Below are 13,911 nucleotides of genomic sequence, written 5' to 3' on the forward strand. Positions count from 1 at the left end.
TCAGTTTAAAGCCGTTGTGAGATACTGTGTATTAATTGACTGAGTGGGAGGGCCGGACGGGAAAGTATTTGGCTCGAGGTCATGACGTACGGACCGAGCATAGCACAGAGGTCCGAGTGCCACGATCGAAAGTCAAATATTTCCCATCCAGCCCGACCTAACTCAGTCATTACGCATTTTATTGTATGACTTTTTAGTGTTGGAAATTTTATATTTTTTTTTTCATAAATACCACAAGATAGACCGGCGCGCGCGGAATAACCACAAAAACTATTCTACAATTAATACTTTTCCTTTCTGTTTTCGAGTTAGAACAGGAAACTCACATTTCATCGGAAAACGTAGCATTTGTTTCCATTTGTACTCTCTGCTGTCACTCATTTTTAGCCACAAAAGCGGACAATTTTTTGCACAAGGGCCGGGCGGCTTTTTCCCGACTTGGAGCCCGTTTCTCGGGGTTCTGGTAACTTAACGGGTCCGTAAAGCTGTTCTGCTTTCCTTCAAGATGGTTTCAAAAGCTTAAAAATTCTACAATAAAACTATTAGCTAAAGAAACAAAATGGAATACTTAGGTTGCCACGCTGCTTCTCTCTTCCTAAAATTTTGATTTTAAAGTATTGCCTCGAGCCCGTTAAGTTACCAGGCATTTCGAGAAACGGGCGCCGGCTCACATCAACCCGTCCGGCCCTCCATACGTCAGCTTTTCTATGGAATTGCGCGAGGGGGGGGGGGGGGGCCAGGCGGGCCATATGCTAAAATCGATTAATGCGAATTTATTTATGCCTTTGAGCATACTTTCGGACATCAAGAGATTGTAATCTTGCAGACACAAGAGGTTATAAGCTGGACACAAGATATAATAATTGGTTTTATAATCGCATGCGGACACCAACAAGTGAACCACTTTGAGGTATGCGAAAACGATTGATGTTCTATAATAAAATAATAAAGTGATACTGCTTTCGCTGCCAGAAAAGGAAGCAAAAGATAACAACAAATACTAACTAACTTTTAAAGGAAAAAGAACTTATAATAATGTTTGATATACCTCGCAAAGGTAAGGGAGTCAAAGTATTTTGAATTGAACAGAATAAAAGAAAAGGCTTCGAGAAGGGTTGTTTAATTTGCACTTTTTTCGACGTTTTGCTTAATAATATGATCTAAGTATGAACTAAAATAATTTCTTACCCACTAAATTGTCCACAAACCATGATTTTACAGAGGAAAGAGCAACAGCAACAGAAATAAATTGTTAGCTTAATTTAAGGGTTTCATACAAAATAATAATGTTAAGGCAACAAATTGATACTTTCAGATACTTGATATGGTGAAAGAAAACAAAATTCTATCACTTATAGAATTTGGTTTCCTTTCATCATATTTTATGACCTAGTTTATGAATTGCTTAGAGATTCAACGTACCGAAAGGCCAATGATCGCAAAGGGAAAAAGGCAAATACCACTACACAATGAAACTTTCCTACGTGAGTGATTTTCTACTTTTCTAACTAAAAGATTGAACATGCTGTGCGTATGTTGTTTAATTCACCCTGAAATGCTCTAAGCAAAGATATGCTAGGCAAACTATAAATTCTAGATAAGGTGAATTGTAACTGGATTTTCACATACTAAGCGATCATTAGACTGTGAAATTTTCTGCGCGAGCAGAATTTAACACTCAAGTTTCAAATTAAAAAATTCAGTAACGGTTCGAACTGCGCTTTCTTTTACTGATCACGAGAAGAAACTATGCGTCTTAAGCACCCCAAATTTCAACTCACTGAAAAGAATATCTGAACTGGTCAGAAAATGTCGCACAGTTTTTTTTCGCGAAAATTAAAGAGACAGTAAACAAACTAGAAAACGAATTATAATTAGTCAATGAAACTCAATTAGCAGTTACTAACAGGCAGAGAGCAAATTCGGCACTACATTTCACTTTTTGATTACATTGAATATCAATCCAAATATTTAGCTTGCCTCAAGCAATTCCAATCCTATAGAAAACATTATCTTGACTAATAGCTATTTTGAAGAAATGAAAATGTTACTTGCTCCCTAATTTCCCAAATTTGGGTTAATACGTAATATTAAAAGGAAAATGCAGAAAGAAAGAAAAGGAAGTAAGTGCACTAGAGTACAAAAGCAATTTGATAAATACCTATAGTCATGCAACCCTCAAAAAAGGAAATTTTAATCTTCAGATGTTTTGTGAAGTAAATTGCATGATAGCGATCAAAACGTACACATTTTAGCATAATGTTTAACACTGTCTGTGTCCGTGCTATTCTGAGAGCAACAGAGTAAACGTCACTTGAATTGTTTCTTAATTAATGAATGGTAAAAACCTTGAAATATTTACTCTTTTCGAAATACAATTACTCGACTCGACTTGTTTGTAGTAATGTTGTTAAGTCAGCAACAATTATTTTAACTGATAACTATTAAGCAACGAAAGCTTTACTTTCTTTCTGATTTGTCAAATTGGGGATAGTGCACCAGGTTAAAACGAAAATGAAGAAAAAATATTAAAACGTAAAAGCACTAAAGTATGTATCAACCACAAACTACAAGTAGTCAATGAAACTCAATTATCAATCACGAACAGGCAGGCAATCTCGTGCCTCATTTCACTTGTTGAGCGGTGTCAAACTAGATATTCCACTTGTCTCGCGCAATTTAAATGTAATAGAAGCCATTTACACCAGTTTACTTAGACATTTACCATTATCTTTCTTAATGACGAGATAAAACTATTACACAACGAAAACGTTACTTACACCCTGATTTGACAAGTGAGGGCCAATGCATCAGATTAAAAAGAAAATGAAGAGAATCAATTTAGAAAGTAAACTAATAGACAACTCCATTATCAGTTACGAACAGGCACGCAAATCCCCTGCCTCATTTCACTTGTTGAGCGGTGTCAATCTTGATACTCCACTTCTTTCGATCAAGTTAAATGTAAAAGAAACCATGAACACCGATTTACTTAGACATTAACGATTATCTTTACTAATGACAAGAGAAAATTATTACACAACGAAAACGTTACTTACCCGCTGATTTGACAAGTGAGGGCCAATGCATCAGATTAAAAAGAAAATGAAGAGAATCAATTTAGAAAGTAAACTAATAGACAACTCCATTATCAGTTACGAACAGGCACGCAAATCCCCTGCCTCATTTCACTTGTTGAGCGGTGTCAATCTTGATATTCCACTTCTTTCGATCAAGTTAAATGTAAAAGAAACCATGAACACCGATTTACTTAGACATTAACGATTATCTTTACTAATGACAAGAGAAAATTATTACACAACGAAAACGTTACTTACCCGCTGATTTGACAAGTGAGGGCCAATGCATCAGATTAAAAAGAAAATGAAGAGAATCAATTTAGAAAGTAAACTAATAGACAACTCCATTATCAGTTACGAACAGGCACGCAAATCCCCTGCCTCATTTCACTTGTTGAGCGGTGTCAATCTTGATATTCCACTTCTTTCGATCAAGTTAAATGTAAAAGAAACCATGAACACCGATTTACTTAGACATTAACGATTATCTTTACTAATGACAAGAGAAAATTATTACACAACGAAAACGTTACTTACCCACTGATTTGACAAGTGAGGGCCAATGCATCAGATTAAAAAGAAAATGAAGAGAATCAATTTAGAAAGTAAACTAATAGACAACTCCATTATCAGTTACGAACAGGCACGCAAATCCCCTGCCTCATTTCACTTGTTGAGCGGTGTCAATCTTGATATTCCACTTGTTTCGATCAAGTTAAATGTAAAAGAAACCATGAACACCGATTTACTTAGACATTAACCATTATCTTTACTAATGACAAGAGAAAATCATTACACAACGAAAACGTTACTTACGCGCTGATTTGACAAGTGAGGGCCAATGCAGCAGATTAAAAAGAAAATGAAGAGAATCAATTTAGAAAGTAAACTAATAGACAACTCAATTATCAGTTACGAACAGGCACGCAAATCCCCTGCCTCATTTCACTTGTTGAGCGGTGTCAATCTTGATATTCCACTTCTTTCGATCAAGTTAAATGTAAAAGAAACCATGAACACCGATTTACTTAGCCATTAACCATTATCTTTACTAATGACAAGAGAAAATTATTACACAACGAAAACGTTACTTACTCGCTGATTTGACAAGTGAGGGCCAATGCATCAGATTAAAAAGAAAATGAAGAGAATCAATTTAGAAAGTAAACTAATAGACAACTCCATTATCAGTTACGAACAGGCACGCAAATCCCCTGCCTCATTTCACTTGTTGAGCGGTGTCAATCTTGATATTCCACTTCTTTCGATCAAGTTAAATGTAAAAGAAACCATGAACACCGATTTACTTAGCCATTAACCATTATCTTTACTAATGACAAGAGAAAATTATTACACAACGAAAACGTTACTTACTCGCTGATTTGACAAGTGAGGGCCAATGCATCAGATTAAAAAGAAAATGAAGAGAATCAATTTAGAAAGTAAACTAATAGACAACTCAATTATCAGTTACGAACAGGCACGCAAATCCCCTGCCTCATTTCACTTGTTGAGCGGTGTCAATCTTGATATTCCACTTCTTTCGATCAAGTTAAATGTAAAAGAAACCATGAACACCGATTTACTTAGCCATTAACCATTATCTTTACTAATGACAAGAGAAAATTATTACACAACGAAAACGTTACTTACTCGCTGATTTGACAAGTGAGGGCCAATGCATCAGATTAAAAAGAAAATGAAGAGAATCAATTTAGAAAGTAAACTAATAGACAACTCAATTATCAGTTACGAACAGGCACGTAAATCCCCTGCCTCATTTCACTTGTTGAGCGGTGTCAATCTTGATATTCCACTTGTTTCGATCAAGTTAAATGTAATAGAAACCATGAACACCGATTTACTTAGACATTAACCATTATCTTTACTAATGACAAGAGAAAATCATTACACAACGAAAACGTTACTTACCCACTGATTTGACAAGTGAGGGCCAATGCAGCAGATTAAAAAGAAAATGAAGAGAATCAATTTAGAAAGTAAACTAATAGACAACTCCATTATCAGTTACGAACAGGCACGTAAATCCCCTGCCTCATTTCACTTGTTGAGCGGTGTCAATCTTGATATTCCACTTGTTTCGATCAAGTTAAATGTAATAGAAACCATTAACACCAGTTTACTTAGACATTTACCATTATCTTTATTAATGACGAAATAAAACTATTAGACAACGAAAACGTTACTAACTCGCTGATTTGACAAGTGAGGGCCAATGCATCAGATTAAAAAGAAAATGAAGAGAATCAATTTAGAAAGTAAACTAATAGACAACTCAATTATTAGTTACGAACAGGCACATGAATCTCCTGCCTCATTTCACTTGTTGAGCGGTGTCAATCTTGATATTCCACTTCTTTCGATCAAGTTAAATGTAATAGAAACCATGAACACCGATTTACTTAAACATTAACCATTATCTTTACTAATGACAAGAGAAAATTATTACTCCACGTTACTTACACCCTGATTTGACAAGTGAGGGCCAATGCATCAGATTAAAAAGAAAATGAAGAGAATCAATTTAGGAAGTAAATACTCTAAAGCAAAAACTACAATTAGTTTATAACAGAGAATTGTCAAATGCAACACGAAGAAAATATATCTCACTATTTATGTGTTTTGTACCACAACGTGCACGATAATAATTGGAAAGTGGTAGCCCAAATGAAATAAAAAAGAAAAAGAAACGAAAGATAGAAAGCAGAAAAGCGAAACAACGGCACCAGCACCAGGTCAGAGCGTGGACCTCTTTAGCCTGGAGATCTAAATACTTCCACTTTAACGGAACAATTTACAACACATAGTCGCAATAACAACATCGAGAGTAAAAAAAATCAATAGTTGTTCATCTAAACGGTGCTTTCACTCCGATGATAAACCGTGAGTTATGGTATCTTCGTTCACACGAAACAGAAAAGAGAAATACAAATCTTTAAAAAAACAGTGAGATATACGAAGATAGATAGAGATATACCACCCACCTCGAGAAATAAAAGAGAAATATGACGAACCGTCGAGTTCAAATAACTTAGTTTGTACAAAGCATCTAAAGACTGGACATCAGCTTCACTTCGAAATTATATTAAAACTGCTAAAGATTGGCACTTACTCTCTCCTAATCATTCCATCATTTACATGAAAGTACAAGAAAGAAAAGAAAAATGAATGAATAAATAAACAAAACAACAACAACATCAAAAACTTAGGCAGAAATAATTCCTTCTAATATTTTTTCAAATTACGAACAAAAGGGAGAATAAAATCGCCTTGGATGCTTAGACTGTGCCACCCACTTCGAGAAAAAAAAAAATAGAAAAATGACGAATATCAAGTTTTGCCAACTTCGCATACACAAAAATGAAAAACAACGCCTTGGCTTTTAATTCAACTCATTGGATTCATCACGAAGGGCTCAACGTAATTTTATTGCTGAAAAGGCTAAAACGCATTGGAGTCAGTCAAACTGATATTGGACATTGACTTCACCTAGACGAAGAAATTACTTATTGTTAAAAAGATCAACTGAATCAATTCTACTGATTCCAAACCCGTCCTACTCCCACACCAAGCGTGGAGTCAAATTGTGCTGCTTACTGGAGAACGCTTGTAATCGAGTAGTGAGCCGGACTTCTCAGACGGAGAGACTCAAAAGTAATGGAAAAAGTGAAATACTTTATCTACTTACGTACTGTAGTCCAACGCAGATTTCAAAGGAGAAAAAAGATGCAAAGAAATATTTTGACAAAGTTACTTTCTGCTTAAAAATACTGTTTATTTTATTGCTTGCTTAATATTTTCGCCTGATTCGGAACCATAACAATAAGAAAGACACTAACAAATATGATATGCAGTGAGGATCGTAAATTGTTACTGTTGCTAAAGAAAACGAATCCATAATTTAACCGTTACCAAAAAGCCAACATAATTGGAGGTACCATTTGGCGGTCAAAAAGTGTCACCATTAAGCGCGCTACCAAAACGTTTATGCTACATATCACAGCTGTGACGTAGAAAACTGTAAAGACACGTCGGCAACTATGGTGGAGGAAGGAGAAATCTAGAAGAAAGGGCGAACGTACTGCGCGGCTGGAGCACCAAATGATGTTAGCTACAATAACAATACACATACAGTGGGTATTTCTATACAATACTTTCCAAAGTATGTAGCTGTAAGGCCAAAATGGACGCGTTTCGATCTTCGATCGCCGATCGGCCTTATCCTCCGTACCGGCTTCGAAGACGGTTGTTACGACACATATCACTGGTCAAATCACAGGAAGATAACCAATGAATTCAGCTAAAGAGAGCGCTGATTAAGGGGCCTGTTCCCACACCGTACACGATTAAACATTCTTTTGGGCTGACATTTCGCGAGCGTAGAACGGTGAGCTCCTTAATGTTGTTTATTTCAAGCGCTTGAGATGTACTCATACTCCTTGTCTTTCCACATGACTACATTTGCGCTTTCCTTATCATATGAAAACCCTACCAATTGCAGTTTCCATCGTATCTCAATAACAGAAATATATTATTTGTAATAAAGGTCAAGCTCTTTCCTGAGCTAACCGTTATCCTGTTGCCTGAACGGTGCGAAAGCTCTAGCAGATACTGGCATAAACACAAGCTCGAAGGGGCCGTGTATTCTCTTAACCTAGGTTTCCAAAAATCTATTCCACGAGCCATCAATTCCCCCCTGCCCTCAAAAAAGGAAATTCTCAACAGTAGCAATTTCATTGAGATAATAGCACTGCAACAAAATAAATAAAGAATCACAAATATTATTGAATTAAATGGTAGTGAATCCCAGTGCTGTGTGAAAGTCGATGCATACGAAATTTTCAACTTACACTGATGTCAATTATTTTCCATCGAGCGAAATGGATCATATGGCAATGCTACACTTAAACCAAAGAAGTTTTCTCCATTGAAATCCCTTTTTGAGATGAACTCGAATCAGATGACTCTAAACGCATTCGTTTTCCATTTGACCGGCTCGACAACGATCGCCTCTGCCTTTGCAATGTACGAGGAAAGGAGTAACTTGCTGTGAGACTGCCCGGTGACTTCTCTGCGAAAAATCATCGTGCTTCACGATACAGCTGATTCTTTCGTCAAAAGTTAGTTTTTGGTTAGCTAAGGGAATTACTCCACAGGAACGAAACTCTATAGCACCGACCAAGGGGAACCTTCGCCGCACTTAATTCGAAGAAATAAAATTTGAGGCAACAGGAACGAACAAAGATAGCCATTCTTTCCATAGATTTCGCCATAAGAAACAAAACACAAAAGCAACAAACTAAACACTGAATAACGGGATTTTTTTGGTCTAATCTTGACTTGAACACCACAGGCGAGAAACCGTCTTATTCAGTCTTCATCGAAATCTGCGTTTGATGCAAGCGGTTCTCCTTGGTAGAGCTAAACCGTTGTCGCAACGTCCATTTCTTCTTTATTACTTGTGTGCGATGTATCACAGCTCTCGGTAGAGCTTCCTGAAGGTAGGTAGACAGCTATCGAACATTACTTAAAGAGTATTTCAACGCTCACCGATACAAAATCACAAGAGATGTGAGAGTGTAAGTGTGAACGGAGAGTTTTTACAGTTTTCTACGTCATCACCCGCTAATTCGTTACCACGGGATACTTTAAGCCAAAATAAGAGCACTTTAGGGCCCGAAAAAACTGAGTTTTAAGTTTTCCGAAATTTCTCTTCTAATCGGGATTGGTTTATACATATGATATGCTAAATATTTACGCAAAACAATTTCGTGCACTTCAAGGATAATCTAAATACCCTTAGCGTCCTATTTAGTGCCTACGAATTTTTAAGGAATTACAGTGCTCGCATTAAAAATTGTATTATTCCCTGATATCCAGATAGCCGAGAGTGTATCTAGAATAATCATTATATGAAATATTGAAATATGTATATTTTTTTGCGGAATGCCAGAAATTAAAACCAGTGATAATTTACACAACTTAGATTAGTATTAGGGAGGGGGATATTATTCTGATCCCATTTCCAAACAGTTTACTTTAATACCATTTCCACCCCGTATTTTTTCAATTCAGATGACACAGTTCTTATCAGTCTCACTCTCTTAACCTCTAAAAAGGAGGTTACCCCACTAGACGCATTTGTGCGTGGACTCAGGCGCTCGTATCGGGGAGTTATGATCACTATCTTCACACAATTTTACACTAATCAAAATTATACCAAAATTCTCGAACGTACTTGGTTATCACCAGACCGATTAGAGCACTAATAGGACAGTGTACGTGTCATGCCTGTAATTGGACAGTGTAATAGGACAGTAGATACGTTGTGCCTGTGTAAGTGGACAGTAAGCGATGTTGTCGCGCATTTCGCCGAGTTAATAGTTGTTTTTTTAATGAAAATGTACAACTGATGTCTATTTTCCTTCTCAAGTTTTGTCGTAGTTCTGGTTAATTGATAACAGGACCTCAAGTCGTCCAATTCTACCTGTAATCATACTCGTAATTAACAAATGCAACTCCCGCTGCGCGGTCGTCCGATTGTTATAATCACTTGTATGGTTACAGACCGAATTGAACTCTACTCAGTCCTATTACCATCATTTATTGCACATGTATAAATTGCATAAGGGAAGTGAAAAACGTGTGGAAGGTATGTGGAAGAGTTATCCCTTCTACACAGCACAGTAATTTCACACGTTACTCAAGTAGTTCTTGAACCTTTAATGTGAAATTCTTACACTCACGCTTGTTCCTTAATGTTCTTGACAGCGATTTGTAAATGAACCGACCCTATCACGGAGCGCCTGAGTAAAAAGTGTTATCGATAAAAGCTCGTTTTGATAATGAACGTTAAACCACTTACCAACTTGATATGTCCAGTAAGATTGAGGGAGAAAAAGGAAATAAAAGAAGCAGAATTAGTGTTTCAAGGTTACAGCTTACTTTAAAACATTTTTGACATGTACGTTAGTCAGAATGTCTGTGATACGCGTATATAATTAAAATGGTGGGTACTTACCGCCTGGAGATTTATTTCATTTTGGAAAATAGAGAGAAATAATGATAGAAGAAAATATTGTTAGTATTGAATGCAAAAGCTTATGAGCTAATACATTTTTCTAACTACCGCTTTATCTAAATTTTAACGAATGAAAGTTTCTTGTGCACCATTTAGAACAACACGGCCTATTCTTAGAGTTACCAAATTTCCCGCATTTGAGAAGTTCGCTTCGTTGTTTTAATAAAGCTGCCAATAGTTTCATTGATTGGGAAAATGATTCATTAATGATACAAATTTAAGTGATAAGAGCCATTTGTAGGTATTACTACTCTATTATTAATCATAACATAGCTTAATGACTTATCAGTGAAACATTGCATAGTGATTAACTAAAACCTTTATTTAAAGACTTCATTGCAAAGAATTCCTTGATATGTTCAGCAATTTTCTTTTGCTCAACTAAATGTAACATCACAAGTGAAAAACGGTACAGAAAGTCAATGAAATTCAATTTTATATCTATACATTCAAATTTCTGAAAACATGGCTCGGAGGAAAATAAATTTAGTTGGATTGAGCTCAACTTACAGCAAGACCAAGTATGAAATAAAATTGAGTAGAACCATAAATGGGTTCTTTCACACTGATAAGTTTGTGTAGCGTCAGGTTCTTCAAATCAAGTAATTAAAATGTATATATCCAAGTTGAACTCTAAGAACATACTAACCAAATGCCTATTTTAGATAAAATTGAATTGGAGCTGAACAGCAAGATCAACGAGTGGATAAACGTACGTAACACAATAAGTAGATACTTACACACTGTTGAGCATCAGGTGAAATGAAAGAAAAGATTCAAAAATAAAATTAATGCTCTCTTGCTTTATTGCGAGTCTTGCTCGTTTTTTGTTTTTTTGTTTTTGATTTTACAGTGTTTACACTCAATTAATTATCTCCTTCATTTGGTACTAAGGTGTAATACACCTGCTCCTCAAAAGATCAAAATTATGAAATAAACCGTTAGCTATTTTCTTATTTCTAAAGTGAGAAATGACCTATAGGTTTGTTTGTTTGTTTGTATGTTTTCTTTCTTAGGAGGCGGGGGGGGAGGGGAAGCATTTAAGTAGCGATCTCTGTAAGAGCAGTCTAAGACCTCAAACTTTGCCCATTAAAACCTTGAATTGAACTGAACAGCAAGATCGATGAATGGATAATTTTTTTTTCCACAATTATGATCCTCAGTTAGTTGTCAAAATAATCTCCAAATCTAAATGAGTGAACGTATCACTTTTCGTGAGGGAACCAGGAAAGCTGCGTTACGGTCTAGTTTTTACCATCCGTCGTGATGTAAAGAAAGACAAGAAAGAGGAAACCATGAACCCTTAGTTTCATTGAGAAAGCCTGGATCTGCAGAACAGGCGCAATTTTTCAGCGTTTTGCGGTCAAACGGAGGCAAGCGCGAAGCGAGCGCGAGCGTGGGTCACGCGCGAGAGGAGGAGTGCAAATATAAAAAACACGACAAAACACCTGTACTCCTATGCACACCAAGATAAAAAAACCACGAAAACATTTTGAGAATAGTGAATAGCTAGGGAGGTTATGATTAGAATTAAATTACTTTAAAAAAAGTCAGAATCATTGAAAAAAAAGGAATCCGCTCTCAGGACCCTTTTCCTTTTTTTTTTTAATAACAAAATGGAACACCCTCATGTAAAATGTAGCTTATTGTTTCTTCTTGTTCTTTCTTCCAAGCTAGCTCCAACAAAATTACTCAGCTGCCAGAAAGTTATGTGACAAGTGACAAACACAACGCAAGATTAATCTAATTTTTATTACATATCAGTTTTAAAAAAAAATGATAAGTATTCAAATTGGATTTTATGCAAATACTAGTCAAAGGCCTATTTTAAAAAAAAAGGATTGATCTTAAACAATAAGATCAGGGAATGGATAAACATACGTAGCACAATAAGTAGATACTTACCCCCTGTCGAGCATCAGTTGACATGAAAGAAAGAAAACAACAATTGTTCAGTGAAGTGTTGTTTATAATTTTAGCTTAGTAATCATTAACTTACATCCCCAGGAAAAAGGCCAGGAAAGCTGTGTTCGTTCCAATTCGGATTATTATCAGGCAATATTTTCCACAGCTTTTACTCCCTACTAACTTCAAGAAAAGCCTCCTTATCTGAATTTTGATGTCGATTTAAAAAAAGGTTTGTATTGACCATCTGTTTTGATATGAAGAAAGACAAGAAAGAGGAAAGCATGAACCCTTAGTTTCATTGAGGAGGCCTGGATCTGCAGAACAGGCGTAATTTTTCAGCGTATTTTGGTCAAACGGAGGCAAGCGCGAAGCAAGCGCGAGAGCGAGTCACGCGTGAGAGGAGGAGTGCAAATATAAAAAAACACGACAAAACACCTGTACCCCTATGCACACCAAGATAGAAAAACCACGAAAACTATTTTGAGAATAGTGAATAGCTAGGGAGGTTATGATTAGAATTAAAATATTTTTAAAAATGTCAGAATCGTTGAAAAAAAAAGGAATCCGGTGTCTGGGCCCTTTTCCTTTTTTTAATAACAAAATGGGAGACCTTCATGTAAAATGTAGCTTATTATTTCTTACTGTTCTTTCTTCAAAGCTAGCTCCGACAAAATTACTCAGCTACCCGAAAGTTATGTGACAAGTGACAAACACAACGTAAGATTAATTTAATTTGAATAAGATATCTTTTTAAAAAAAATTATAAGTATTCAAATTGGATTTTATGCAAATACTAGTCAAAGGCCTATTTTAAAATAAATAGGATTGATCTCAAACAACAAGATCAGGGAATGGATAAACATACGGAGCACAATAAGTAGATACTTACACGCTGTTGAGCATCAGTTGACACGAAAGAAAGAAAACAACAATTGTTCAGTGAAGTGTTGTTAATAATTTTAGCTTAGTAATCATTGACTTACATCCCCAGGAAAAAGGCTAGGAAAGCTGTTTTCGTTCCAATTCGGATTATTATCAGGCAATATTTTCCACAGCTTTTACTCTCGACTAACTTCGAGAAAAACCTCTTTATCTAAATGTTGATATCGTTATAAAAAAAAGTTTGTTTTGACCATTTCTTTTGATAAGAACAAAAACAAGAAAGAGGAAAGCATGAACCCGTAGTTTCATTGAGGAGGCCTGGATCTGCAGAACAGGCGTAATTTTTCAGCGTTTCTCGGTCAAACGGAGGCAAGCGCAAAGCGGGCGCGAGAGCGAGTCACGCGCGAGAGGAGGAGTGAAAAAAAAAACACGAAAAACTACCTGTACCCTTAGGCACACCAAGATAGAAAAACCACCAAAAACATTTTGAGTATAATGAATAGCTAGGGAGGTTATGATTATAATTAAAATATTTTTACAAATGTCAGAATCATTGAAAAAAAAGGAATCCGGTCTCAGGGCCCTTTTCCTTGTTTTAATAACAAAATGGAACACCCTCATGTAAAATGTAGCTTATTATTTCTTATTGTTCTTGTAACTTCCAAGCTAGCTCCAACAAAATTACACGGCTGCCCGAAAGTTATGTGACAAGTGACGAACACAACGTAAGATTAATCTAATTTGAATGAGATATCATTTAAAAAAAAATGATAAGTATTCAAATTGGATTTTATGCAAATATCAGTCAAAGGCCTATTTTAAAAGAAATAAGATTCATCTTAAACAACAAGATCAAAGAATTGATAAACATACGTAGCACAATAAGTAGATACTTACTCTCTGTTGAGCATCAGATGAGATGAAAGAAAGAAAACAACA

Source organism: Pocillopora damicornis, chromosome 5 (assembly GCF_964200805.1).
Source record: "Pocillopora damicornis chromosome 5, jaPocDami1.2, whole genome shotgun sequence".
NCBI classification, from domain to species: domain Eukaryota; kingdom Metazoa; phylum Cnidaria; class Anthozoa; order Scleractinia; family Pocilloporidae; genus Pocillopora; species Pocillopora damicornis.